The 26,694-nt window shown below is 33.4% G+C and overlaps 1 non-coding gene across 1 annotated transcript; it reads right to left on the reverse strand.

The window, feature by feature from the left end:
• Window positions 1-22,247: 22,247 nt before the first annotated feature.
• On the reverse strand, window positions 22,248-22,351 carry LOC127903624 (small nucleolar RNA R71). Its single transcript, XR_008056333.1, has one exon. It is a non-coding gene; the product is annotated as a small nucleolar RNA R71 (small nucleolar RNA).
• Window positions 22,352-26,694: the final 4,343 nt, after the last annotated feature.

A 26,694-nucleotide genomic window follows, 5' to 3' on the forward strand; every position in this document is an offset into this window, starting at 1 on the left:
AATGAACTTATAAAAATGGCTAGATAGGGTAAATTTTTCAAAAAATTGACTCCAATGTTTTATAATAAATAGAAATATTATATTAAAAAAATATAAAAATATAAAATTTTAAAATAATTTCATATAAAAATATTTTAACACTTTACAATCTTGTATTATATTAAACTAAATTTTATAATAAATAAAAGCATAATATTAAAAAAAATATAAACTTTAAATTATTTTCAGTATTATATAAAATAATTTTAATATTATTAATACATGAGTTATGTTTTATTAATTGTAAAATATATTAAACCTAAAGATTTATTTTAAATTTTTATAATAAATATAAATATATTATTAAAATAAATATAATAGTTTGTATTTTAACTTTAGTGCCTTATGGCTTTTTACACCATTATGAGACGGGTCAGCTAATCAGTCAACCCAAGAGCAAATGTAAGGAGCCGTGCCTCGACTTCTCGCCAGGCTATAGTTCATTTGGTGACTAGTTTTCAACAGCAACAACTTTCTTTTACTTGCCTGATGCTTGTGGGTTGCCTGCGGTTTTGGTATTTTGATGATATGATTCGTAAGGTCATAGACGGGATTTCAGTGTGGGCCAATCGATTGCTTTCTTTTGTGGGTAAACTAGTTCTTATTCTACACGTACTTCCTTTTATGCAGCTTCATTTTTTTTCATATTTTTAGGTCATCTACTACAGATATTCAACACTTGTAAAGGCAGTCTACTAGATTTTTATTGGGTGATACAAATTCTAGGCGGCATATCACTATACAGATTGCCTTCTGTGTGTTTTCTTGGGTAGCATGGGATTGGTGCTTTCTTGGATTTGGCTGAGGCTTCTGACCTAAAATTGTGGTGGTGTTTTTACTTGCTTTTTGGCAACGATGAATGTCTTCTTTCCAGCATTTTCGGGTTCACCTTTTGTGCTTCATTTTACGGCATATTTGAAAGGCTTGAAATGTCTTTAGATTTAATTATATTGCCTTTTTTGTAGATGTTATCGTTTATAGGGTGGTTTCTAACCTTAAGCTTCCTAGTTTTGCTTGTGTTTTTAAACCATCTCAGTTGAGAGCTGTGTTAGATGCTTAGCTCGGGGAAAGTTTGCGGATTATCTTGCCTCCCTGCAAGTCGGTTCATTCGGTTTCTGGGTTGAGGATGCTGCCTGGGTGGTGATGCTTAGTGTGGATAGTTGCTCTTCGGGAAATCCTCGTTTATTTGTTGCAGTAGCGTCCTGCTTGATCATTAGGATGTGGTTCTACCTGCTATTGGCTATTTTCTTCGGTACCAGTTGATGCTTTTTGCTGAGCCGATAGCTATTTGCGAGGGCTTCAACTTGCTATTTAGTGACGCAATTTAAAAGTAATTTTTAACTCTCAAGTATAAGAGTGTCTTATTGTATTATAGTTTGGTGAGTTCGAAGTCAATCCACAGAGAAAAGATTTAATTTATTGTATCTAAAAATTGAAAATAAAACTCAAATATAAACAACTTAATTTAAATAAAACTATGAAATTGAATTAGTTAGGGTTGTGGATCCACTCTTAGTAGCTTTTTGCCATTTTTTTTAGATTTATTGTCCAAAAGATTAATTATATAAATTATTATTATTTCCCCTTTAATTTTATGATGGATTAAGTATTTATGGTGCCAAAATTTAATTTGTCTACAATAAGTCAAAATACCATTTTACCATACCTTATATTAAGATATTAAGAATTTATTGTGACAAACTTCCTTGTTTGTCTACAATAAATCAAAATTTCAAAATATAAAATATGTATAAAATTAAATAGAAAATAATTTAATTTATAAAATTAAAAATAGAATTTGATTCAATCATATTTATTTCCTAAGAGTTTTACCTTACCCTAACTATTATTATTTAGTTAAGCATAATTGAAATAAAAAGAAATATTAAAATTAAATTACTTAGAATTAAAAGTAATAAACACAACTAAAAGTGAAAATAAAACTAAGTTTATTTATAAAAATAATTATATAAATATTAAAAACACACCTGAAAATCAATATTACAGGGAGATGGAGAGAATTTGAGAAGAAGAGAGATGTAGGGAGATGATTAAAAACAGAAAAATGAAGCTCTATTTATAGAAAAATAAATTTATAATCCAGTGTTTTGCCGTCCATCATAAGCTTCATGCATGCGCTCCTAGCAACCATTAGATCAAGATCCAACGGCTGGTCAAAACTTCAGGATTTGGTTGTGGTTGGGCTGAAAATTTTCTTTTTCTTGAATTGTGAGTGCAGAAACAATTTTAACAAGAGTATCTTTCAAATTAGAAAAAGTTTGTGCATTTTGATTGTTAATAACATCTTGCTTTTTGATGAATGAATGAATGCATTGTACCTTCTAGATTTTTTCAGGGTGGTGGAACATATGGTGCATAAGGCTGAGCATTTTGAAAATTTTGTGGAGGTGGTGCTTGTGAAGATTGTGCATTATTATTATTCCTCCAACTAAAATTTGGATGATTTCTCCAACCAGGATTATAAGTCTGTGAATATGGGTTTGGTTTATTTAAAGTGTTAATGGCATTAGCTTGATCATTTAGACATTCTTTAAGTGCAATCTTGAGTGAAATGATCATTCGAACTACAAATATTACATGCAATTTCTTGAATAGATTTTACTTGATAACTCTTTTTATATTCTAAAGCTTCAACTTTCTTAACTAGGGATGCAAACTTTGCTAGTAAATCATGATCTTCCCTAAGGTTATGAATTCTTCCACTAGATGGAGATGGTTGTTGTTTATTTGTCAATTCAACCAACAGTATCCTAATGTTGTGCATTTTCAGCTAATTGGTCAAGGTAATCTAGTGCATCTTCAGGATTTTTATCCATAAATTTACCATTACACATCATTTCAACAACCTGTCAACTTTGTGATGTTAAGCCCTCGTAGAAATAAGTGACCAACGCCAAGTTGCAAAACCATGGTGTGGACATATGTTAAGCAATTCTTTAAATGTATCCCAACATTGGTATAATGTTTCTCCATTTTTTTTTAGTGAAAGGAGTGATTTTTCTTTTAAAAGAATTGGTTCTATGAGATGGAAAGAATTTTTTCAAAAACCGTTCTTGCATGTTATTCCAAGTTCTTATTGATCCAGATTTAAGGTTTTGTAGCCAAGTTTTAGCTTTGTCTTTTAATGAAAAAGGAAAAAGCTTTAACTAATTATGTTCATGCTACAATTTTGGTGTGTGTATGTATTACAAGCTTCCTCAAAATCTCTTAGATGCAAGTATGGATTCTCAAATTGTAAACCATGAAATATTGGTAAAAGTTGGATAATACCTGATTTGAAGTTGAATCGAGATGCTTCTGGAGGAAACACTATACACGACAGTGCTCCGGTTCTGGTTGGATTCATGTAGTCTCTTAGAGTTCTTGGTTGATTTTGATCACGTGCATGTTGAGAATGGTTGTCTCCCTGATCAATTTGAGGATTAGGTTCGCCCAAAAAGTTGTCGTCTTAGTTCTCCTCCATGATTGGTGGTGGAGATTGAGATCTTCAAATTAACCTACCACCTGAAGTTCGAGACCAACGTCTCATGCAATGGTTATGTCACAAAGATAATATTCAAACAAATTAGTAACACAAAAACTCAATGAAAATTGCACAAAAAAATGAAAATTAAATATGCAAATAATATAAGTGTACAAAAATTTAAAAAAATTAAATTACAATTAAATTACAATTTTGGTGGTTGAACCCACCAAATAAATTAACAATATAAAATAAAACGTAAAATAAATGCAAAATTAAAAAATGAAAATTGAATAACAATTTTGATGGTTGAACCCACCAATATAAAATAAACAAAAAATGCCAAATAATAAAATAACTGAAAATCAAATAAAATTTTTGGTGGTTGAACCCACAATATAAAATAACAAAATAAAATAAAGCAATAAAAAAAGTGAAATAAAATAAATACTAAAAATTAAATAACTTAAATAAAAAATAAATAAAAATTAAAAGTTAGTAGTTAGTTTGTTAAGAGTTAGTAGTTAGAAAGTTAAGAGTTAGTAGTTAGTTTGCTTGGTCCAAATTTAGTCCAAATTGAGTCCAAATAAGTCCAAGATGTAAGTCCAAGTCTGATTATTGTGAGAAATTTCGTCTAGGGATCTTATTACAAATTATTTATAATTTTATAACCACACTGCAATTTTTAGAAGTATAGAATTGAGCCATGTGGGATGAAAGTGAAGATTCTGAAAGCTGTTGGGGTTAGAACGAAATGTTAAAAAATAAAAAGGGGTATAACTAAAACTTTACACAAAGAGAAAAAAACAAAAAACGGAAAAATAAAGCAAAATAAAAACTTTTCCTCGGTAATGGTGCCAAAAACTTGACACAACTTAAAAGTTATTTTTAACTCCCAAATATAAGAGTGTTTTGTTGTATCATACCTCGGTGAGTCCGATGTCGATTTACAGAAAAAAGATTTAATTTGTTTATTTTATTTTATTTAAAAATTAAAAATAAAACTCAAATATAAACAACTTAATTAAAATAAAACTATGAAATTGAATTAGTTAAGGTTGTAGATCCACTCTTACTAGTAAATAAAACTTAATAAATTTTTTTTGCCATTTTTTTAGATTTATTGCCCAAAAGATTAATTATATAAATTATTATTATTTCTCCTTTAATTTTATGATGGATTAAGTATTTATTGTGCCAAAATTTAATTTGTCTACAATAAGTCAAAATACCATTTTACCATATCTTATATTAAGATATTAAGAATTTATTGTGGCAAACTCCCTTGTTTGTCTACAATAAATCAAAATTTCAAAATATAAAATATGTATAAAATTAAATAAAAAATAATTTAATTTATAAAATTAAAAAGAAAATTTGATTAAATCATGTTTATTTCCTAAGAGTTTCACCTTACCCTAACTATTATTATTTAGTTAAGCATAATTGAAATAAAAAGAATTATTAAAATTAAAATACTTATAATTAAAAGTAATAAAAACAACTAAAATTGAAAATAAAACTAAATTTATTTATAAAAATAATTATACAAAATATTAAAAACACACCTGAAAATCAAGATTACAGGGAGATGGAGAGAATTTGAGAAGAAGAGAGATGTAGAGAGATGATTAAAAACATAAAAATGAAGCTCTATTTATAGAAAAATAAATTTATAATCCAGTGTTTTGCGGTCCATCATAAGCTTCATGCATGCGCTCCGAGTAACCATTAGAGCAAGATCCAATGGCTGGTAAAACTTCAAAAGTCAATATCACACGTGGCATCATTTGACTCGTCTGATTTAGCCAAAGAACGATTGAGATTTGTTAGGTTAATAGGTGGATCGGGTCGACCCGAATACAAAGATTCGGATCTTAAAAGTTGCTTTACCAACCATTGCCATGTGGCACAATCATGACCATTGAATCATGAACGTTTGAGATTTAGTCAAAATTGCTAGCTATCTCGTGCACTCATACCTACCGTAAGCTCATTTCATCATCCAATCAGTGCTCGGTCAACAGGAAAAGTCAACTCTTTTTACACAATCTCAATTTTAAGCCGATCTTGACTCATCTTAAGGTTTTCGGACTTCTGGAATCCAAATTTGACCTCCGTTTATTTGTTTGGAGCCTCGAATTAGCTGAAATTAATATTTTACCTAATAAGCACACAAAAATACACAAAATTAGATATATTTAATACATAATTAATAATTCATAATATATAACATAAACAAAAATATAAATTATAACATAAGCACAAAATAAAATTATTATCGCTTGATAATTAAATAATTTTAAATACTAATCATTTAGCTTAGTTATTCTACTCTTAAGAAATTCGATTTAGAGACTGTGGTTTCATGAATTACCTCTTATTACTTTGTGTGATGAGAGTTTGCTTATCTTCTTGGTTGAGTTCGTGCTTTATCTTCTAGTCCTTTAGTCTGTATGAGTCATGTTTATTGAGAGGTTACTTCTACTACTGATTTCATGACCAACTGGGCTTGTTCTTATCAAACTCATCAGTAATTTTTGTGTTATTAGGATCTTCTACCCTTTTAACTGGCATTCTCTATATGGATGCTCTTGAAACTCTGTATGTTAGGTAGAGGTGGCAAAAATACCCGCCCGGTCCGGACCCGGACCGTACCCGGGCGTTGCGGGCCGGGTAATACCCGGCCCGGGTATGAAGCCGGGTCGGTCTTGGGCATCACTTGATAAACCCGGAACCCGGATTTTATTAAAAAAAATTATAAAATATATATTATTTTAAATATTTTATATTTATTTGACTTATTTATTATACATATATAAAGTTTTAAACACTTAAAATTTATATTTTCATGTCAAATTTTATTGAAATAAATTTAAAACTTATAAAATTACCAAAAAATAAAAAATATATACACATAAAAGATTAAAAAATATAAAATCCGGGTACCCGGATTAAAACCCGGCCCGGACCCGGACCCGGACCGGTTGCATCCGGGCAGGGTCCGGTCATGGCAATACCCGGACCCGGCCCGGGGTTTTGCCATCTCTAATGTTAGGAGATGATTTTTTTTTTCTTTCTTAGTTGTTTTTGCCTTTTTTTTTAAGGGTTTTTTGCCTTTGCTTTATTTTGGGCTTTATATTGGAGGTTTTAGTCCTATCCCCTTCCTTCCATTCATTTTCCTCTGATCTTTATCACAAGCAAGGGTCTAGCCTAACTCCACTTTCCCCCTTTCCCACACCATCTCGATAGGTTTTAAGAAAAAGAAAGTTTACATTTTAAAAGTTATTTTATTTAGTAATCTGCAAGACAAATAATATTATTTAAATTATATTTGTTGTCTTAACCATATTTTTGCTAAGATCCAATTTAAACTATTAAGTGGTTGTTCTCACCGGATCTAGGTCAAATCCGATTAAAACAAATAAATTTTATATTTTAGGGGGAGATTGAGCTATGTTTGGATATAGGCATATTTTTATGATATTTAGGGCATGACGTATAGCTCAGGTGATCAGAGAGGTGAGCTGAGGTGATTTCAGAGGTGAATTGAGGTGTTCTGAGTTTAGAACAATATAAAGAGCTCAGTGGAGCTTACGCGATTTAATTTAGAGAGTTGATGTAGGGACCTAAAAAGAGCTTAGGGAATAGCTCTGGTGAACTCGATGATAGTTTTAAAGAACTTATCTGCGGAGTCAATATAGCTCGTGGTATAACTCAATGATAAGCTCACATATGAATATGTGATCTGGATATCAAAACCATCATATAAAAAAAATAATCATAAACAATAAAACACACAATATTTTACGTGGTTTGATCTTTTAGCCTACATCCATAGGAGTAATAATCTCCAATCCACTATGTATTTAAAGTATTACATGATTTGCTTTATGACATCAACATAACCTTATTAAAGGTTGTTTATGGTGAATAAAAACATGGAGGAGATGTGGGTCTTTTGGAGATTAGAGAGTTCTTTAAGATAAGAATAAAGGAAAAACTTCTTTGAGAGATGAGGAGGTCAAGATCTTTTATAGAGCTATAAAAATAAAGGCATAAAAAGATTAAGCACCCTATGAAGAAATTAGATTTGGAAAAAAATTTTATAGTTGGATGGAGCAAAAGGAGAGAGATAGAGCTAGAAATCCTTAGTAAGATTCTGGATGATAGAATGGCACTTTGAAGGTCTAAAGGACCTTGACGCTTTAACAATGATGTTTTTACTCTTAAGAAGAAGAAGATGACTCTATTTTTTGAATGAGAAAGAACTTAACATCCTTTAAGAAACCTTTGAGCTTTATTGAAGTGTGCTTGAGGGCCGTTTTGGTCCATTTGGACTTGTGGCGTTCATTTATTGGCTGACCTCCCTCAGATGAGGTTATTTAACTAATTTGTCTTATGGTCCCTTGATAGTAACATTCATAAGTTTAGGAGGTAAAGAAACCTCTAGCTGCCCTTTTGCCTCCAAGATGAGGCACATGGCAGCTTCTCCAGTTTGTGGTTCTGTTGTTTTTAGGGCACAATAAAGGGTAGCTGACATGGAATTCTTCCATTGTTCAACCAAGGAATCTATTTTGCAATTGGTTCCTTGCTCATAGCTAAAAAAGAGATTTTTTTTTTATTTCCCATATGATGGCGTAAACTATTTATATGTGGCTTATAACCACAAAAAATATGGATTTTAATAATGCCCATTGATATTGCATGTTTTATCGAAATTGCCCCTTTCTTTAAGGAGTTTATCTCCCAATTTCCTATGAGCTACAACAATGTTCTAGTAAAATGAAATGGCTTTATTTTGTTAACTCCTCTTGCCATGTGTAATTGTGCTATTGGTCTACATTTGCACCTATATTTTCCCTTTAAATAAGATCCCCTTATTCTTTTTATATTAAAAAATTTTGAAACATAATTTCATGTGAGCTAGCAATGGTGAGACTATTTCCAGTTTCTAAATATGGAGAAAAATGGAAGGATCATATTGATATATTGCTATAAAGGCAATTTTGAAATTCTGACGAGCCTCGGGAATCCTAATGAAAGTTCCTCGTCACTCCCAAAACTTCATTAACATGGTCTCCTATATAGGCCTTTTATTCAAATTTGAAAGTGGGTCAGTGGAATTTAAAATAGATTAATGTTATCCTATATGGCATTCCCCTATTAGTTCTCCCACTACATACATTGCCATTTTCAGTTGTGTTTCAATGGCCATTTCACCCCTTAAAACAATCTGGATAAAAGGAAATCTACACCTGACATATGTTGTACTCTCTCTATCACACAATTTTCTTCACAAAACAAACTCTTTCCTTTCTCATTGCTTTATTTTTAGATTTCGTTAGCCTTTCTGTGAGCTTGAGACTTCTAAAAATAAAAATCTTCGATCTGTTCTTGGGGTTTCAGAGCTTCTTTCCCAGTGAGTTTTTCTTCTTCCTCTTTTTCATGGGGTTCACTTCATACTGTGACCATATGTTTTGACCAAAATCTATTATAGTGTAGGAGCTATTTTTGTTAGCTTGCTGCAACGTTTGCTCATGCTTTGTACCCAGGTTTGATCTCTTTTCTACATTGCTCTCCTTTTTCACATTCTTCCTTTTTTTTTTTCTATTTTTTGTCTCCCCTCTCTCTCTTTTTCTTGCTTTGTTGGTTGTGTTAAGTTTGTTGCTGTTGGGTCCATCTCATTTGGGTGACTTTTTTTTTCTTTTTTCTATCTCCTCTCTCTCTCTCTCTCTCTCTCTCTCTCTCTCTTGCTTTGTTGGTTGTGTTAAGTTTATTGTTGTTGGGTCCATCTCATTTTGGTGGCCCAAGCCCAAGTTCCATTAATTTTGGCATTTAAATAATTAAAGAAATCTTGAAGGTGCTAGATGAAAATTTCCATGAAATTTAGGTTTTGAAAGCATTATATATAAGAGAGTAAGTGGTAGCTGACATTGAGAAAAAAGAAGAAAAAGGCGAGAGAGGGAGAGAAGAGACAGTGGCGTGAGTTTAGTTTGAGGTAAGGATTTTCAATCTTTGATTGGATGCTCGGAAGGCGAAATTAACTTTGATTTCTCACAAATTTTGATGGTAAGTTCCTGGTATTGTCCTCTACAATCCTATTTGTCTTGATTTTTATTTTATCCTCTTATTGGCTATTATTTGAAATACCCACTAGTTAGAGAGACATATAGCCTGTTACTGTAAGTCAAGAATATTGAGATTCTTGATGTTGTTAGCCTTTAGTATTATTTAGAGAAGAATTTGTGCTGTAATTTTATTAATATAGTGGAAGATTATATCGGACTAAGGTCTTGTGATTTTTTCCACTTTGGGTTTTCCACATAAAATCTGTCTTCTTTGGTTGATTTATTACTTTGAATTTTGTTGGTTTATTTTCTGCCTATTTATTTGTGGTACACATCCTATTTTAATCACATAAAGAAGGAAAGAGTTTTGTTTCCGCTTAATTTGCAGCTACTTGTGTGAGTCCTTTTTCCAACAGTTGCTTGGTGATTTTGTATTAGACATGAAGAGAAAAATTGGTGGTTTATTTTTTAAGGACAATGATGATTCGAGTAGGGCGAGTGGAGAGTCATAATGATTTTAGTCTGCTCCTAGGAGTAGTTATCTTCGATCATTAAGTGGTGAAAGTAATGAGGACGTTAGCCTAAAGGGCTACACACGTTATAATTTTGATGATAACAAGCATGTGTCTTAAGTGATATGATAAATATTGTATTCCACATTTTCACTAGTTCTTGAAGGAAAATATTTATGCAAGTAAATCAAATGAAATCAAGCTCAAGACACTCAACAGACAACAACTTGATCAAGAACAAAGTTTAGCTCAATGGAGTCATTATCGCGACAAATTCTTATAAAGCTAGTATGATTTAATATATGCATGGTTTTAGCATTTAAGAAGCAAAAGATTTTGTTTAATAAATTATTTTTCATAAACCAAAAGGTTTTATTTTTATAAGATAAGTATTTTTTGGATTTGAGCATCGCAGTCCCCTTAGCTAAGAATTGAATCAACAATTTGAGTAACATATCCATTGATTTGTTACTCCATTAATTAAGGACTTTGATATGCATTAACCTGACAATAAAACTTAACAATGATAATTGTGCTCCAGAGAAAGGCATCTTATAACCATCATTTAACAAGCCACTCACTTTACAAGTATTTAAATCCTCTATTTCATAAGGAAATGTGTATGCATCCACATTAGTTGGTTCTACATCAAATTCTTACACTGGACCCCGTAAATCATCAAGAATATCAAATATGTCATCATGATCATGAGCAATATTACTATTGTCTGTAGTTTCTAATTCCTTCCTAGCTAAAAGTGAACTAGACTCACATTTTTCACCATGGTAAACCCATATATCATAGGTAGGTGAGATCCCCAACTTGAACAAATGATCATAAACTACATTTAACGGTCTAAAAATTGCATTCAAACACTTTTGACATAGACAACGGAGGCAATTATTCTCATCTGCACACTTCTCTATAGCTTTCATAAATAAATTAACATCATTTCGATATTCATCACAAAGTTTATTTTTAAGTCACATCCAACTTTAATCCATTGTTGACATCTTAATCAAATCAAATCCTATTCATATTAGTGTTTCATTAATTTCTAAGAATGTTTCATTAACAATTATTTAGGAACACCCAAAAAGAAATATAAGCACTACCACACACAAAAATTATTAATTTAATTCTAAGAAATAATGTGACATATTTCTCAAAATAACAATCTATGATTTTAACATCGTATAGAGAAATGTAAAACTATTTTAAATATGACAGCTAAAAACTCACATGAAATATTTCGTAATATGCTTGCTAATAGCTATGAGAGTTGAGCGGGTATTTGTTTGAAGATATGAGAACTGGCTATCCTTTTTTTTGCATAAAAACATTAGCAAATAACAATCAATTTTTGTTTCTATGAAATGTGAAAAAAAAGGAAAAACAATATAAAAAGTGAAAAGCAGGAAAAACTTTATCAATAACAAAAAAAAAGTAAAAATATTTCCCCAAAAAAAACCAAATAACATATTTATCTAGTAAAAATAGCAAAATAGCAGTAAAAAAAGTAAATAATAGTAGAAACAACAAAATCAGCAGTAATTAACAGTAAACAATTACCTAAAATAACAGAAAAAACACAAATAATAGATTTATCCAATAAAAAAGCAGAAATAACAGTAAATTACATTAAATAATAGTAAAAATAGACCAATAGAAAATAATAGTAAAAAGTTACCTAAACAACAAAAAAATACCAAATAATAGATTATCCAGTAAAAATAGCAAAATAGCAGCAAATAACAGTAAATAATAGTAGAAATAACAAAGTTAGCAGTAAATAATAATAAAAAGTTACCTAAAATAGCAGAAAAACTTACAAGTAATAGATTTATCCAATAAAAAAAAGCAAAAACAACAGTAAATTACAGTAAATAACAATAGAAACAACAAAATCAGCAGTAACAGCAACAAATGGGGGTAAAAAATAGTACAAACAGGAGAAACAACGACAAATAACAATAGAAACAACAATAAATGATAGAAGAAGCAGCATAAACAACAACAAATAATAGTAGAAATAACAGCAAATAATAGTGGAAACATAAGAACCAACAACAAATAATAGCACAAAAAAGTTACCCACAAACAACAAAAAGTTACCAAATAACAGCTTAAACAGTAAGAATCCAGACTTGGTTGGATGACTAGCTACCTTTCTATTGTTTGTTTTGTTGGCCTTTTTGTCTTATGTTTTAATCCTTCTCAGAAAGTTATATAATCTATTGATCTAATCTACAACTTGCAATTTTTTCTATTGAAATATGATATATTGAAGTTGCAAAAGTTGTATAATATGCTTCTAAATCCAAGTATGTAAATTCTCTCTATGCGTCTTTACGTAATGGTAATCTCATCATAAGGAAAATGGTTCCACTTAACTTAATTAGTGGACTCATTTTTTCAACTTTGTATTTTTATAAGTGCTTATTTAGACTTTCTATAAGAGTAGAGATTTAGACTTCAAGTGTAGTACAAAAGGAATTAGAAAAAAAAGAAAAGAAAATGGCAATCGATTTTCTTTCTTGAGGTGAATTATTTATGAAATTCTTATGATTTATTAGATCATGACAGTTGATTTGAACTTGACTTATCCTAGTGGGTTGGCCAGTACAGTTCTTGAATCATGAGTGAGTGATGATTAGCGGCTGCCGAATATGACAGTAGTAGGTGAGCGGCAGTAGACGACGGTGATGGTAGTGGATGCTTGACCTTAAAGGCTTGAATCGTGTTTGGTGAGAGTTAGGTCGTGAATGTGTGAGAGATAGATGAATGGATTGCTGATTTAGGATAAGAAAATAGATAGGAATTATCGATTTTGATTTTTGCTTTTTATAATTTTAATTAAACTCACCAAACTGATTGGTTCATAATAAACTATACTTTGAAAAATTCTAATTTATATAATTAAATTGAATTGATAATTGATAATTTATAATTACATAAATAAAAATCTTATGTGAAAAATATTTTATTTTAAGTTTAAATGATAATTTGTTTTAAAAAGAAAATTAACTACCTTATACTTGGTCATAAATTTAACCATATATTCTATCAACCATATGGGTTAATTTTAATTTTAACCTTTAAAAGATATACCATATTTTATTTAATTCATAATTTTAATCAAAATATATACAAGTGTTCGAACTTTAAGCTAAATTGAACTACCTACCATTCAATCATTATATTGAAATTAAGAAGCATGCAATCAAATGAGCAACTCATCACTTATAACTAAAAGTCTCCTAATATGAGTAGTCATAAGTCTTAATAAAAAATGATTTAGTTTTACAAAAATCTATTAGTTTTTCCTCCGATTGGCAAAATTTCCTTAATCTCGATTGGGATTCGAGATTCCACCCTATTTATGTAGGATTAAAAATAAAATTTTATCTCAATTTTCTATTCGGGTTGAGATTCAAGACATTTGGATTAATAATTAACACATTTTATTTTTCTTCATTTTTTAAAATATCAATAATTTTTTGTTATTATAATGAAGATTATATTATTTGTTAATTAATAAAAAGATTAATCATGAACAATAATTAAAATAATTGAAAATGCGTTCTAAATTTACAACTTTCTATTGATTTGCTACATCTGTAGCAACAAAACAGTAAATGTGCCGCCAAAAAGTAGTTGTTGGCAATAATTCTTTTTCATAATATTTTAAAATAAGGTATCCGTTCCCGCTGACGAAAATTAGTTCGTCCCCAAAGACAAGTATTAGCATGTAACCAAAACAGTTTCATCGCTAAAGATAAATATAAGCAGATTTACTATTTTAGCAAGAAAACATATTTCGTCACTAAAACTATTTTTTGCGACGAATTTGCATTCATTGTGGAAAGTTTACATTTCAATTCTCCTTTATTGCAATAAACGTATGTCATCGCGAAAACAAATTTTAGCGACAAAACCATTTTTGTAGCCATAAGCCCAATTAAGCGACAAAAATTTTCATCCCGAAAAACAAGTACGGTGATAAACACAATTTTGTTGCTAAATATCTCTTTAGCGACAAAACAAATCATCGCTAAAGAATCTAATGTGGTTACTAAATATATACTTTCAGCGATACAAATTTTCATTCCAAAATATTGAAATCTCGTTACTAAAACTTTTGGCGCCAACTTTTTTTGACGCCTAATTTTTTGGCAATGACAAAAATTATTTGTCGCAATATGTATTTTTTAGCGACGAAAATTTTATTGCTAAAACATATAATTAAATATTAATTTTTCTTCATTGGATTTGGCGACAAGATGGTTTTTCGTCTCTAAAAGTAGAGATGGCAAAATCCGGGTCCGGGTCCGGGTTTAGCCTTCCCGGTTCCGGACCCGGACGTCATTTTCTTTTTCCCGGACCCGGATTAAAACCCGATTTTTTCCATCCGGGTCCGGGTCCGGGTTCAACCTGGAAAAATCCGGGTTCCCGGATTCCGGGTTTTGAACCCGGATCAATCATGAAATTTTAAATTTCACTTTCATTATTAGTGATAGAACCAAAACACAACTAATGTAACTAAAGGAAATATTAACATAAACAAAAAGATGAGATTTACACACACTGGACAGCCCCTGCAACATAGCATAAAAGATTGGAGAATGTCCCCAAGCTTTTCTCTACCACATACCAACATCATCAAGATAACCATACAGTCCATACTTTGCACGATATTTCAACATCATCTCTACCACATGAAGTTTGTAAACCTATCTCAAATTCTCAATGTTTCAAATGCCATCCCAGCACTTAATAATTAAGACTTAAACAACAAATCACAATTAATGGCATAATAATCCAGTGCTCACAAATCACAATTAATCAACTCTCTGCAAACTCTACAATTCAAACAGCTAGTGTGCAAACTCTACAATTCAAACGGCTGTTTCAAGTAATAAAACAGCCACAAATATAAATCCATAACACAATTACACAAGTCTCAATTCAAAGTTCAAATTAAAAACCACAAATCCAAAGTTTAAACTTTTCTCCATCATTTTCTATTCTTCTTCACTTGATTCATTGTTGTTCACAACTCACTCATCAAACTTTCATCAATAAGTTGTTCTGCAGAAAGTATTGCTTCCTCTGGAATTCCATCTAAAAAACATGAATAAATCATAAAAATAAGAAACAAAACAGCTAGTTAATAATAAATTGATACTATAACAAATTAATTTATTTTATGTAATAAATAAATTTTCCATACCTTTTAGGTTGTGGTCAAGCCAAAACCAATTTTGAGTACACACCAACGCTTCCACTGTAGATGGCTGAAGTCTACTGTGATGAGGACTCAAATGTCTACCTCCAGTGCTAAAGGCGGACTCGGAAGCAACTGTTGATACAGGAATGGCCAAAAAGTCTCTCGCAATCTTTGCAAGTATAGGATATTTGCCTTGATTATTCTTCCACCATGACAAAATATCAAATTGACTAGTTGAAGGCAAAGTACTTTCCTCAAGATAAAGCTCAAATTCTGTTTTGAAATGATTATTTTGTGAGTTCTGATTTCTAAATGATTCCCACTCATCAGCCATCTCATCTAAGTCTAAGTCTACCATGATAGAATCATCTGCTTCAGCACCTTCAGAACTAGCTGAACCATTAACCCCCCAATTTGCATTTGATGAATATTTGACTTCATACTTATGCACTAAATCAACAAATAATTTGTGCACCCTTTCAATTTCAAATTCAGCTCTTTCTCCATAGATTTTGGGAAATAGAAAGTTAATTAACAACATTTTACGCCTAGGATCTAACAAAGTACCCACAGCAAGAACTCCATGAATAACATCCCAATATTTTTCATACTTCGCAATCATCTTAGTGGCCATATTTTTTACCCCCTCAATTGGTGATTGTAACCATGCATTCATTGACAATCTAATTTCACAAATCTTGCTAAAAAATAAATTAGATGTCGGATATCGTGTCCCCGAAACAAGTTCTGTTAACTTATAAAAACTCTTCAAATAATCACACATAAGTTTTGAAAAATTCAACTCCAACTCACTAGGCAAAGATGTATAATTTCTATCACGCTCCTTTAAACGAATAAATACATCTTTATACAACAAAGCTGTACTAAGTATCAAATAAGTGGAATTCCACCTAGTTTTACAATCAAGTGCTAAGTTTTTAGTTTCTTTAACACCTAATTGTTTTTTGGCAGCCTCAAATTTTTCAAATCTAGAAGGTGTTGCTGTCCAGTAATGGACACTCTCTCTAATCTTTTCAACTTCTTTTTGGATCACAGATAAACCATCTCTAACTATCAAGTTTAATATATGTGCACAGCAGCGCATGTGAAGGAATTTCCCACCCATAATCATTGAACTAGCTGAAAATTTTCCCAACAACAAATCAATCATGGACTCATTTGCAGAACAATTATCAACAGTTACAGTAGACAACTTCCTATCTATATTCCACTCCATCAAACACTCATACAACTCATTGCACATAACTTCACCACTATGTGGAGCCGGCACATATATAAACCTAAAAATGTAAAAAAATAATCAAAATATTAAATAATGCAAACATTCATTTATGTTGAAATGAAAAAAAAAAGTCTCGAGAATATTACCTCATAATACGACTTTGCAACACCCACGAGTTATCAATATAATGTGTCGTAACAACCATATACCCTTTCTTTTGGTTACCAGCAGTCCACATATCTATAGTCACTGCAATTCTACTGTCACAAGCTTCCAAAACACTCATTGCCTTCGTCTTTTCAATATCGTAAAGTTTCAAAATTTCAGCCTTGATAGTGTTTCTACTAATAGTCTCAATTGAAGGTTGGAGAAGCTTTAACAGTTCGTAAAACCCAATATACTCAACAAATGATAGCAGAAGCTCATGCATTACAATCATTCTAGCTATAAAAACCCTCACTGTTGCCATATCCCACTTTGGTTCAGTACTACAATTACTAAGAACAGTAGTTCCATCTGCTTTAGAAGAAAAAGAAAGGCGCATTTGCTGCACATTCTTGATTGACCTTCTAGGACAACGTTTCGCATGATTAATCAAGTGATTAGTGCCCTGAGAATAATGCCCTTGCATAACTAACCTACAATAATTACAAATCACTTGAACTTCCTTGCCTAACTTAACTTTTTTAAAATGATTCCAAGCATCAGAAACTAATCTACCTGAACTACTCCCTTCGCTGCCAGCGCCTCATTTTTTTGAAGCGCCAGCAGTAGTATTACCCCTACCCCTACGGCCACGGCCACGACCACTCCCACTCCCACCCCCCTGCTCTACTGTTGTTGAATCAGGTTCTAATTCAGCAGTTGTATCATTATTTTCTGCTGCCATATCCATGCCAACCCTCACACCCACACTTTCATCAGTCTCGAAAACATCTAAATCAACTATTTGTTCATTTTCCATTACGAATTTAACACCCTACAAGAATTATGTCAAAACAAATTAAACTAACCCATCATTCCTCCAATTTCTTCCATTTTATATTTATTTTTTTTACTGTAACAATGTTCTAAGTTCTAACATTTCAAAAATACATTTTCGAATCTATTAACAGTAACAAATCCATTAACAACAACAATTTATTTTTAACTATAATAGCTTTCTAACATTTGAAATATACAATTTCGAATCTAGTAACACCAACAATCAACAACATTTCAAGCATAAATCAGTGGTATAACAGCACAACATTTCAAGCACAATCAACAATTTATTTTTAACTGTAACTGCAACAGCAACATTTCAAACATAAAACAAAGTATAACAGCAACTCACGCCGGTGAATCAAACGAATTGAGGAACTGCACTGCTGCAAGCATGCGACGGTGGTGATCAAAGTGCTATCCTTGTAGGACTCCTCACCCAGGGTATCCAACTTAGCAATTGCCTCGTCAAAAGCCTGGTAAATGGAACAACAGAACACAACAAAGAAAGCAAACTTATTAATTTGAAAACAGTAAATCATACACTATTTAATTGCTTTGTAGAGAATGCTAGAACTTATTAAACAAAGGCCATATTTGGTAAGAATTTTAATATCCGTAAACAGTACGAAGATTAGAATTCAATAACTAAAAGAGTATTAACCGAATACAATAAAATCAACTTGCCATTCTTCTTACACTTATAACTATTTTTGAGTGGTGTTCACAGGAATCACAGCAGTAGATTTTACACCAAGTACACAGCACAAATCAATGGTGTTCACAGCAGTATAACACAAGTACACAACACAAATCAATGGTGTTCACAGCAGTATAACACAAGTACACAACACAAATCACATAGCACAAATCACACAACACAAATCACATAACACAAATCACTTATCAATTCTGTTAATTAATTCATATTCAACATGCGAATTCGAGCTTGGAGAGTCTGATCTGATGGCAATAATCTCTCTGGTCAGTAAAAATGCAAAGGAAACATGCTCAGTTACAAAACCAAGACGCTCAGCTAGAGGAATGATCCCCAACATTCTCAGAAGAAAACCGAACCCAGAAAATTCACACAAGGAAATCAAAATCAACAGTAAAAGGAAATGTAATTTTCACAAGCTTCTTGAACCCAACCTTGCGACGACGGTGAACCCAGCCGAGAGTTGTTTGACTTGCTTGCGGGACAGCGGAAGCCGGAAGGCAGCAGCAGCGGCAGCGGCACAGCTAGGGTTTGTCTTGTTTGGGTAAATCGCGATTTGTGTGTGAGTTTTGAAATAGAATTAGGTTTTTTTTTTAATGTTTGTATTTATATTTACTAATAAATATAATTAAAAATAATATAAAAATGAATCCGGGTCCGGGTTCCGGATACACGGGTTATCCCAAACCCAGATCCGGACTCGGATTCATCCGGGTTATTAAAACCCATTCCGGATCCGGATTTTTTCCCTCTCCGGTACGGGTTCAACCCGGCCCGGATTATCCGGGTTCGTCCGGGTCCGGGCCGGGTCTGGGTTATTTTGACATCCCTATCTAAAAGCCCCTTTTGGTGACAAAGATAATATCGTCGCTAAAAACCAAAATTCTTGTAGTGTTATATAAGCACTAGATCTCCCATCCTGAAAGCTTGTGGGTAAATCCTCTTGTTGAATAACCTCGAAACACAGTGTTGATATGTTGCCATTTTCAGTTCTACCCGTGCCTTTTTTCTTTGCAAGGGCGATAACAAGGGCGATATTCTCATCCTCGTTGAACTATTCTGCCCTATAAGAAGGATTTCCTATCTCAGCTGGGATTACTGCATGTACTTCGAAGCTAAGAGTGAAAGGTTTTCCTCCTATAACAATATTCTGAGTAGTTCCGTAGGCCTACATAATAGTGTTAGGAACGCCAAATCTGGTTGTCAAATAGCTTTCCCCAACCCTGAGCAAAACTCTCTAAAATTCTGGTTGTCAAATTGCTTCATATTGTCACTTACAATAGTGTCAGGAACGCCGAATCTACAAATGATGGATCTTCAGATGATCTCAGTAATTTTCCTCTAGGTGACTATAGAAAAAATGTTCTTCTTCAGCCCATTTGTGCAATAATCTACATTCACTATAGCATACTTGGCTTGTGCTCTTCCTGTTGGCATCAGGCCTATAAGGTCAACTCTCTTAGATTTTTTTAAATTAATCTAATATTTGGGGCCACACGTGAAACAAATAAAATGTGTGTGCTATTATTTAGTTACCCAATAATTAAGTGATCTATTTAATATTAATTAAATGGCTAAGGGTATAATTGTTGTAGGTTAAATGCATAGATACCGGAGTTTTAATTATCACTTTAATGAGGGGCTGAAGTGATAAAAAACACATGATAACTACTAAACGATTTTTATTAAAACCATCAGTTATGTTATTTTAAAAAGGAGGTTATGGTTGTTGAGTGTTAGAAAATGCATATTTATAAAGGAGAAAACCGTCATTTTACATTTCAAGTCTTACTAACAACCCTTACTTTTATGTATTTAACCTTCTTGTGATTTAATTACATGTGTTTTATTTTAATTAAGTATTTTATGTATTTTAGGGGCATCATAGTCATTTCACAATAAACGAGAAATCAGATGGCAAAACGGACATCACTTTTGAACTCAGGACGGTCGAAAACCTTAGGAGGAGCATAAAAGGAAAAATGGCACTATTCACATGTACGGTACTATTCACGTGTACGGTACTGTATACGTTACTGTTCACGATACTGTTCACATAGACGGACCGATGACGTGGCATTGACTGATGAGGTGCCACGATCCTGTTGGACTAAAATTCTTATATACTGTTGATGGTGACGTGGCAGCATATCAGTGGACGAAAAATCTCGCATACGGTGCATGCATCACACAGGATTATTTTCAACCAAACCGCGTTACTGTTCATCCGGGTCAAACCGCATTACTGTTCAAAGTCGGGTCAAACCGTGTTACTGTTCATCCGCGTGGTCAAACCGTGGACTGTTGACTAATGACGTGGCGCAATCCTGAGCGTCCAAACTGTTTTTAATCCGATGGCCATGATTTACTCCATGTATCTATAAAAAAGGGGCCTCTCCCCCCTAATTTGATATCTCTGAATCCATTTTTGGGATCCATTTTATGTAATTCCTTCTCCATCTTGTATTTTCTTCGTATTTTAATAAATTCCTATTTTGCCCCTAGTTCAATTATGAGTGGCTAATTTTCTTTCAAGCTTGGGTTGAAGGTGAAGTCTCAACATGTGTCATGGGCTTAATTTGGTAAATTTATTTTCTCTTCCCCTCTAGTTTTTGTGGATGTTTTGACTTCTCGTCGATAAATAATACTAATCTTGTCTAGTACCGCCTTGGTTTCACCGGCCCTCTAGTACAAGGTTATTATTATTTGGCACGATAAGCCCTTAGCACCATATTGATTAGAGCGTGGTTCATGAGGTGTGGATTCCCCCCTCATGATTTAATTGGCATTAATATGGATTATTTAGCCCATGATGCATGTTGATGCGGATCCGAATACCCAAGTACGTCATTTCAATAGAATTATCTTCAATTTCTTCTCGCCATTGCAAGTCCAATTTTAGAATTTATTATCGCCATTTCAATTCCAATTTTAGGATAATTTAAATCACTTCCACCACAATTCCAACCACCCATTTACAAAATTAATTCTACATATAATTAAAATCCACCTCCTCGTGGGATCGACACTCGTCACCATTGATCTATACTACAATAGATTCGTGCGCTTGCGAGTACATTAAAATTTGCACAACAAGTTTTTGGCGCCGTTGCCGGGGAGGTAAGTAATTTTAATTCATAGAATTAATTTTTGTGAATAATTTCTTTTATTTATTTTCTTGTATTTTTTTTTATTTTAAAAAAAAAAGTAAAAGAAAAAAAAGTGAATCTACATTTAAAGGTTAGTATTTCTTTTCTTTTTCTCTTCTTTAAAATTCTGTAATTTAATTTTGAATTTATTTTTCTTTGTAATTTTTTTTTGTTTATCTTATTAATTTATTTTTAGTTAATTTATTTTACGTATTTGTTTTTGTGTATTTTTATAGAAAGGTTTTAATAGCGCAATAAGGTTAGTATCGTAATTTCTCCCTCTTCTTTATTTTTATTTGTTTTGTTCCTATCTTTATTTTCATTTTATTTGTTTTGCATGCATGGTCGTAGGTCATTATTACCTAATCTTGAACCTATAGACCTTGAATTAGAAAAAACACTTCGCACACAAAAGCACATTAAAAATAAATTTGAAATGGATTTGCAACCACAAGAGAGGCCATTTAAGGACTACTTCAGTCCCTTAGCTAATTTGAGCACATCATGCATAAGATACCCAAATGTAGCTGCTAGGAGTTTCGAATTAAAACCTAGTGTGCTAAATTGTCTCCCCACATTTTATGGCCTAGAAAATGAGGATCCATATAATCATCTGAATGATTTTCATGCCATTTGTCAAACTTTTAAATATGAAAATTTTTCAGACGATGATGTTAAACTTAGACTATTCCCATTTTCTTTAAAGGATAGGGCTCGTTCATGGCTTAATACATTGCCTGCTAATAGCATTGCATCATGGGAACAAATGGTTACAAAATTTTTGAATAAATATTTCCCAGTGCATAAAACCAATGCTATTCGCAGGGAAATCTCAGAGTTTACCCAGAGAGATGACGAGCAGTTTTTCGAAACGTGGGAGCGATTCAATGGGCTACTCTTGAAGTGTCCACATCATGGGTATGAGAAATGGCACCAATGCCAATACTTTTTGGAGGGATTACTACCGAATGTGCAAGAATGGCTAATGGCAACAAGTGGAGGAGAGCTAATGTCAAAAAGTACATCAGAAATTTGGGAATTCTTCCAGCGACAAGCAGATAATTCCCAACAACGGAGTCGATCACTCAGGAATACTAGAAGAATTAAGGGAGTAAATGAGGTTCACATTGGCGAATCAAGTTCAGAAATTAAAGAAGTCAAAGCGATAATTGAAGGTCTCTCTCGACAAATAGCATCGTTATCGACTGCTAAATCAACAGAACCATATGACCATGACTCATGCTCAGATCAAGCCAATGCCATAGGTGTAATGAGAAAGCCATCAAATTACAACCCATACTCCAACACATATAACCCTGGATGGAGAGACCACCCTAATTTTTCATGGTCTCAAGGATTTCAACAGAATGGACCAGCAGCTCCAGCTCCACCAATGCAACAAATTCCTCAAGTTCCTCAAGCCTCTCAGCCACCATTTAGACCATACAATCAGAACCAGAACCACTCTCAACCTAGACTATGGGAGGATGCATTCCAGAATTTCAGGAATGTTACTCACTCCACTATTGAGCAACAGAACCGTACCATTGATGGACTACGAAATGAGTTGAGAGCAGGCTTCAACTCACAAGCTCAATCAGTTTCAAGCCTCGAAAAGATGGTGGGACAACTTGCTTCTTCAGTTCAGACATTGGCGATGACTGTTGAGAAAGGTAAATTTCTAAGTCAACCAGTGCCTAATCCTAAAGGAGTGCATGAAGCGAATACCAGTTCACCGCAACAGCATGGAGAGGCCAAAGCAGTCATGACCTTACGAAAAGGAAAAGAAGTCGACAACAAAGTGGAGATGCCGGTGACAAAAGAAAATCAAATTGTACCTGTGAATGTTGAGGAATCATCACCGGAGGAGAAAGAAGAAACCAACCCACGGGAATATGTTCCCAAAGCTCCATTTCCTCAGAGGTTAGCAAAAGGCAAGAAGGGAAAATCCACAGGTGAGATTCTCGAAATCTTCAAACAGGTAAGTGTTAACATCCCTTTGCTTGATGCTATTAAACAAGTTCCATCTTATGCCAAGTTTCTTAAAGACCTTTGTACTAAAAAGAGAAACATGCATGTTCAAAAGAAGGCATTTTTAACAGAAAACGTTAGTTCTATACTCCAACATAAAATTCCTTTAAAATGCAAAGACCCAGGCTCCCCCACTATCTCATGTAGTATAGGGAACCACACAATTGAAAATGCTTTGTTGGATTTAGGAGCTAGTGTAAATTTGTTGCCTTATTCAGTATTTGTGAAACTTGGATTGGGAGAATTACACCCAACTCCAGTGGTGTTACAGCTTGCAGATCAGTCCACGAAAATACCTCGTGGTATTGTAGAGGACGTGCTTATCCAAGTAGATAAGTTTTATTTTCCTGTTGATTTCATTGTAATTGACACTCAACCAATACAGGATTCAAAGAAGCACATCCCCATTATTCTAGGCCGACCTTTCTTGGCAACTGCGGATGCTCACATTCAATGCAGGACTGGAAATATGCAGTTGTCCTTCGGCAACATGACTATGGAACTGAACATCTTCAACATTGCCAAACAACCTCACAGTACAGATGATGGAATTGTTGATGTGGATTTAATTGAAGCATTAGTTGATGATACTTTTGTTTCAAACCTTAGTGATGATCCTTTACAAACATGTTTAACTCACTTTGGTTTTGATTTTGATATTGACAGATCGGTTGATGAGGTCAACGCCCTGCTTGACTCAGCACCATCTATGGACACTAATAAATGGAAGTCAAGAGTTGAACAACTAGCACCATCAGAGAAGAAACGCATCCCATCATCAGAATCACCACCAAAACTCGAGCTCAAACCATTACCCAACACTCTGGAATATGCATTTTTGGGAGAAGAAAGTACTCTGCCGGTAATCATCTCATCATCCCTCAATGACGAACAAAAAGGTAAGTTGTTGGATGTTTTAAAAGAGCATAAAGGAGCATTAGGATGGACCATATCAGACATTAAAGGTATAAATCCAGTAGACTGCATGCATTACATTCACCTTGATGAAAATGCTAAAACTACTAGGGAGATGCAACGTCGGTTAAATCCTAACATGAAAGAAGTTGTTAGAACTGAAGTCCTTAAGCTATTAGACGCAGGTATCATTTACCCCATTTCTGATAGTTCATGGGTCAGTCCTGTGCAAGTTGTCCCCAAAAAGTCAGGAGTCACAGTAGTTACGAATGCTGATAATGAATTGATACCCACTAGAGTAACTACAGGATGGCGTGTATGCATTGATTATAGAAAGTTGAATTCTGTCACACGTAAAGACCATTTTCCTTTACCATTTATTGATCAAATGCTTGATAGATTAGCAGGCCATGAATTTTATTGCTTTCTAGATGGCTACTCAGGATATAATCAGATTCCTATAGCACCAAAAGATCAAGAGAAAACTACTTTCACTTGCCCTTTTGGCACATTTGCATATAGGAGAATGCCATTTGGATTATGTAATGCACCTGCTACATTTCAACGATGCATGTTGAGCATTTTTTCTGATATGGTGGAACGATTCCTTGAAGTCTTTATGGATGACTTTTCTGTCTTTGGAGACTCATTTAATCAATGTTTACATCATCTAACACTAGTTCTGCAGAGATGTATCGAGAAGAACTTGATCTTAAATTGGGAGAAATGCCATTTTATGGTAAAACAAGGTATTGTTCTCGGTCACATCATTTCGAGCAAAGGTATTGAGGTTGACAAAGCCAAGGTGGATCTCATTTCTAATCTTCCTCCACCTAAAACAATCAGGGAAGTAAGATCTTTCCTTGGGCATGCTGGTTTTTATAGACGTTTCATTAAAGATTTTAGCAAAGTTTCTAGACCCTTATGCAATCTACTTGCTAAGGATGTACCTTTTGTCTTTGATGATTCATGTCTTGTTGCGTTTAAAAAATTAAAGCATTTGTTGACATCATCACCCATCATTCAGGCCCCAAACTGGAGCTTACCATTTGAGCTAATGTGTGATGCATCTGATTATGCAGTAGGAGCAGTATTAGGACAAAGAGTTGATCGAATTCCCCATGTCATTTACTATGCTAGTATGACATTGAATGATGCACAGTTGAACTATTCAACTACTGAAAAAGAAATGCTAGCAGTAGTGTTTGCATTAGAGAAATTTTGATCTTATCTCATTGGTTGTAAAATAATTATATTCACGGATCATGCTGCTCTTAAATATCTTCTCACAAAGAAAGATGCAAAAGCCAGACTAATTCGTTGGGTGTTACTTTTACAGGAGTTCGACTTGGAATTCAAAGATAAGAAAGGCACAGAGAATGTTGTGGCGGACCACCTCTCTCGTCTCCATTTTGACACAATTACAGAATCATTACCATTGAATGAGTCATTTCCAGATGAACAATTAATGAATGTGGAAGTATTACCTTGGTACGCTGATATAGTTAATTATCTTGTTACAGGTAAACTTCCAGAGCATTGGACCAAGCAGGACAAGGCTAAATTCTTTGCAGAAATAAAGAATTTCTTTTGGGATGACCCGTATTTGTTCAAGTATTGTGCAGACTAAATTGTTAGACGATGCGTCCCAGAAAGTGAAATTTCGAATATCCTTTCATTCTGCCATGAACAAGCTTGTGGAGGCCATTTCAGTGCTAAGAAAACAGCGACTAAAGTTTTACAATGTGGTTTCTATTGGCCAACTATATTTCGAGATGCTTACACTTTCTGTTCTTCATGTGATAGGTGTCAACGAATGGGGAGCATTACACGAAGGAACATGATGCCATTAAATCCAATTTTAGTGGTAGAAATTTTTGACGTATGGGGTATCGACTTCATGGGACCTTTTCCCCCTTCTTTTGGCCATCAATACATATTGGTTGGTGTTGACTACGTATCGAAATGGGTAGAAGCAATTCCATGTAGAACCAATGATCACAAGGTGGTGATAGCATTTTTGAAAAGCAACATTGTTTCATGCTTTGGATTCCCTCGAGCAATAATCAGTGATGGTGGTGCCCAATTTTGTAACAAAGCATTCAAAGCTCTTTTGACAAAGTATTCAATCACACACAAAGTGGCAACTCCGTATCATCCGCAAACCAGTGGCCAAGTTGAGATATCCAATCGAGAAATAAAGCACATATTAGAAAAAACGGTGAGGCCAGACAGGAAAGATTGGTCATTAAGACTTGATGATGCATTATGGGCATATAGAACGGCTTTCAAGACCCCGATTGGGATGTCACCCTACA

Source organism: Citrus sinensis, chromosome 6, assembly GCF_022201045.2.
Source record: "Citrus sinensis cultivar Valencia sweet orange chromosome 6, DVS_A1.0, whole genome shotgun sequence".
In the NCBI taxonomy this organism is placed as follows: Eukaryota; Viridiplantae; Streptophyta; class Magnoliopsida; order Sapindales; family Rutaceae; genus Citrus; species Citrus sinensis.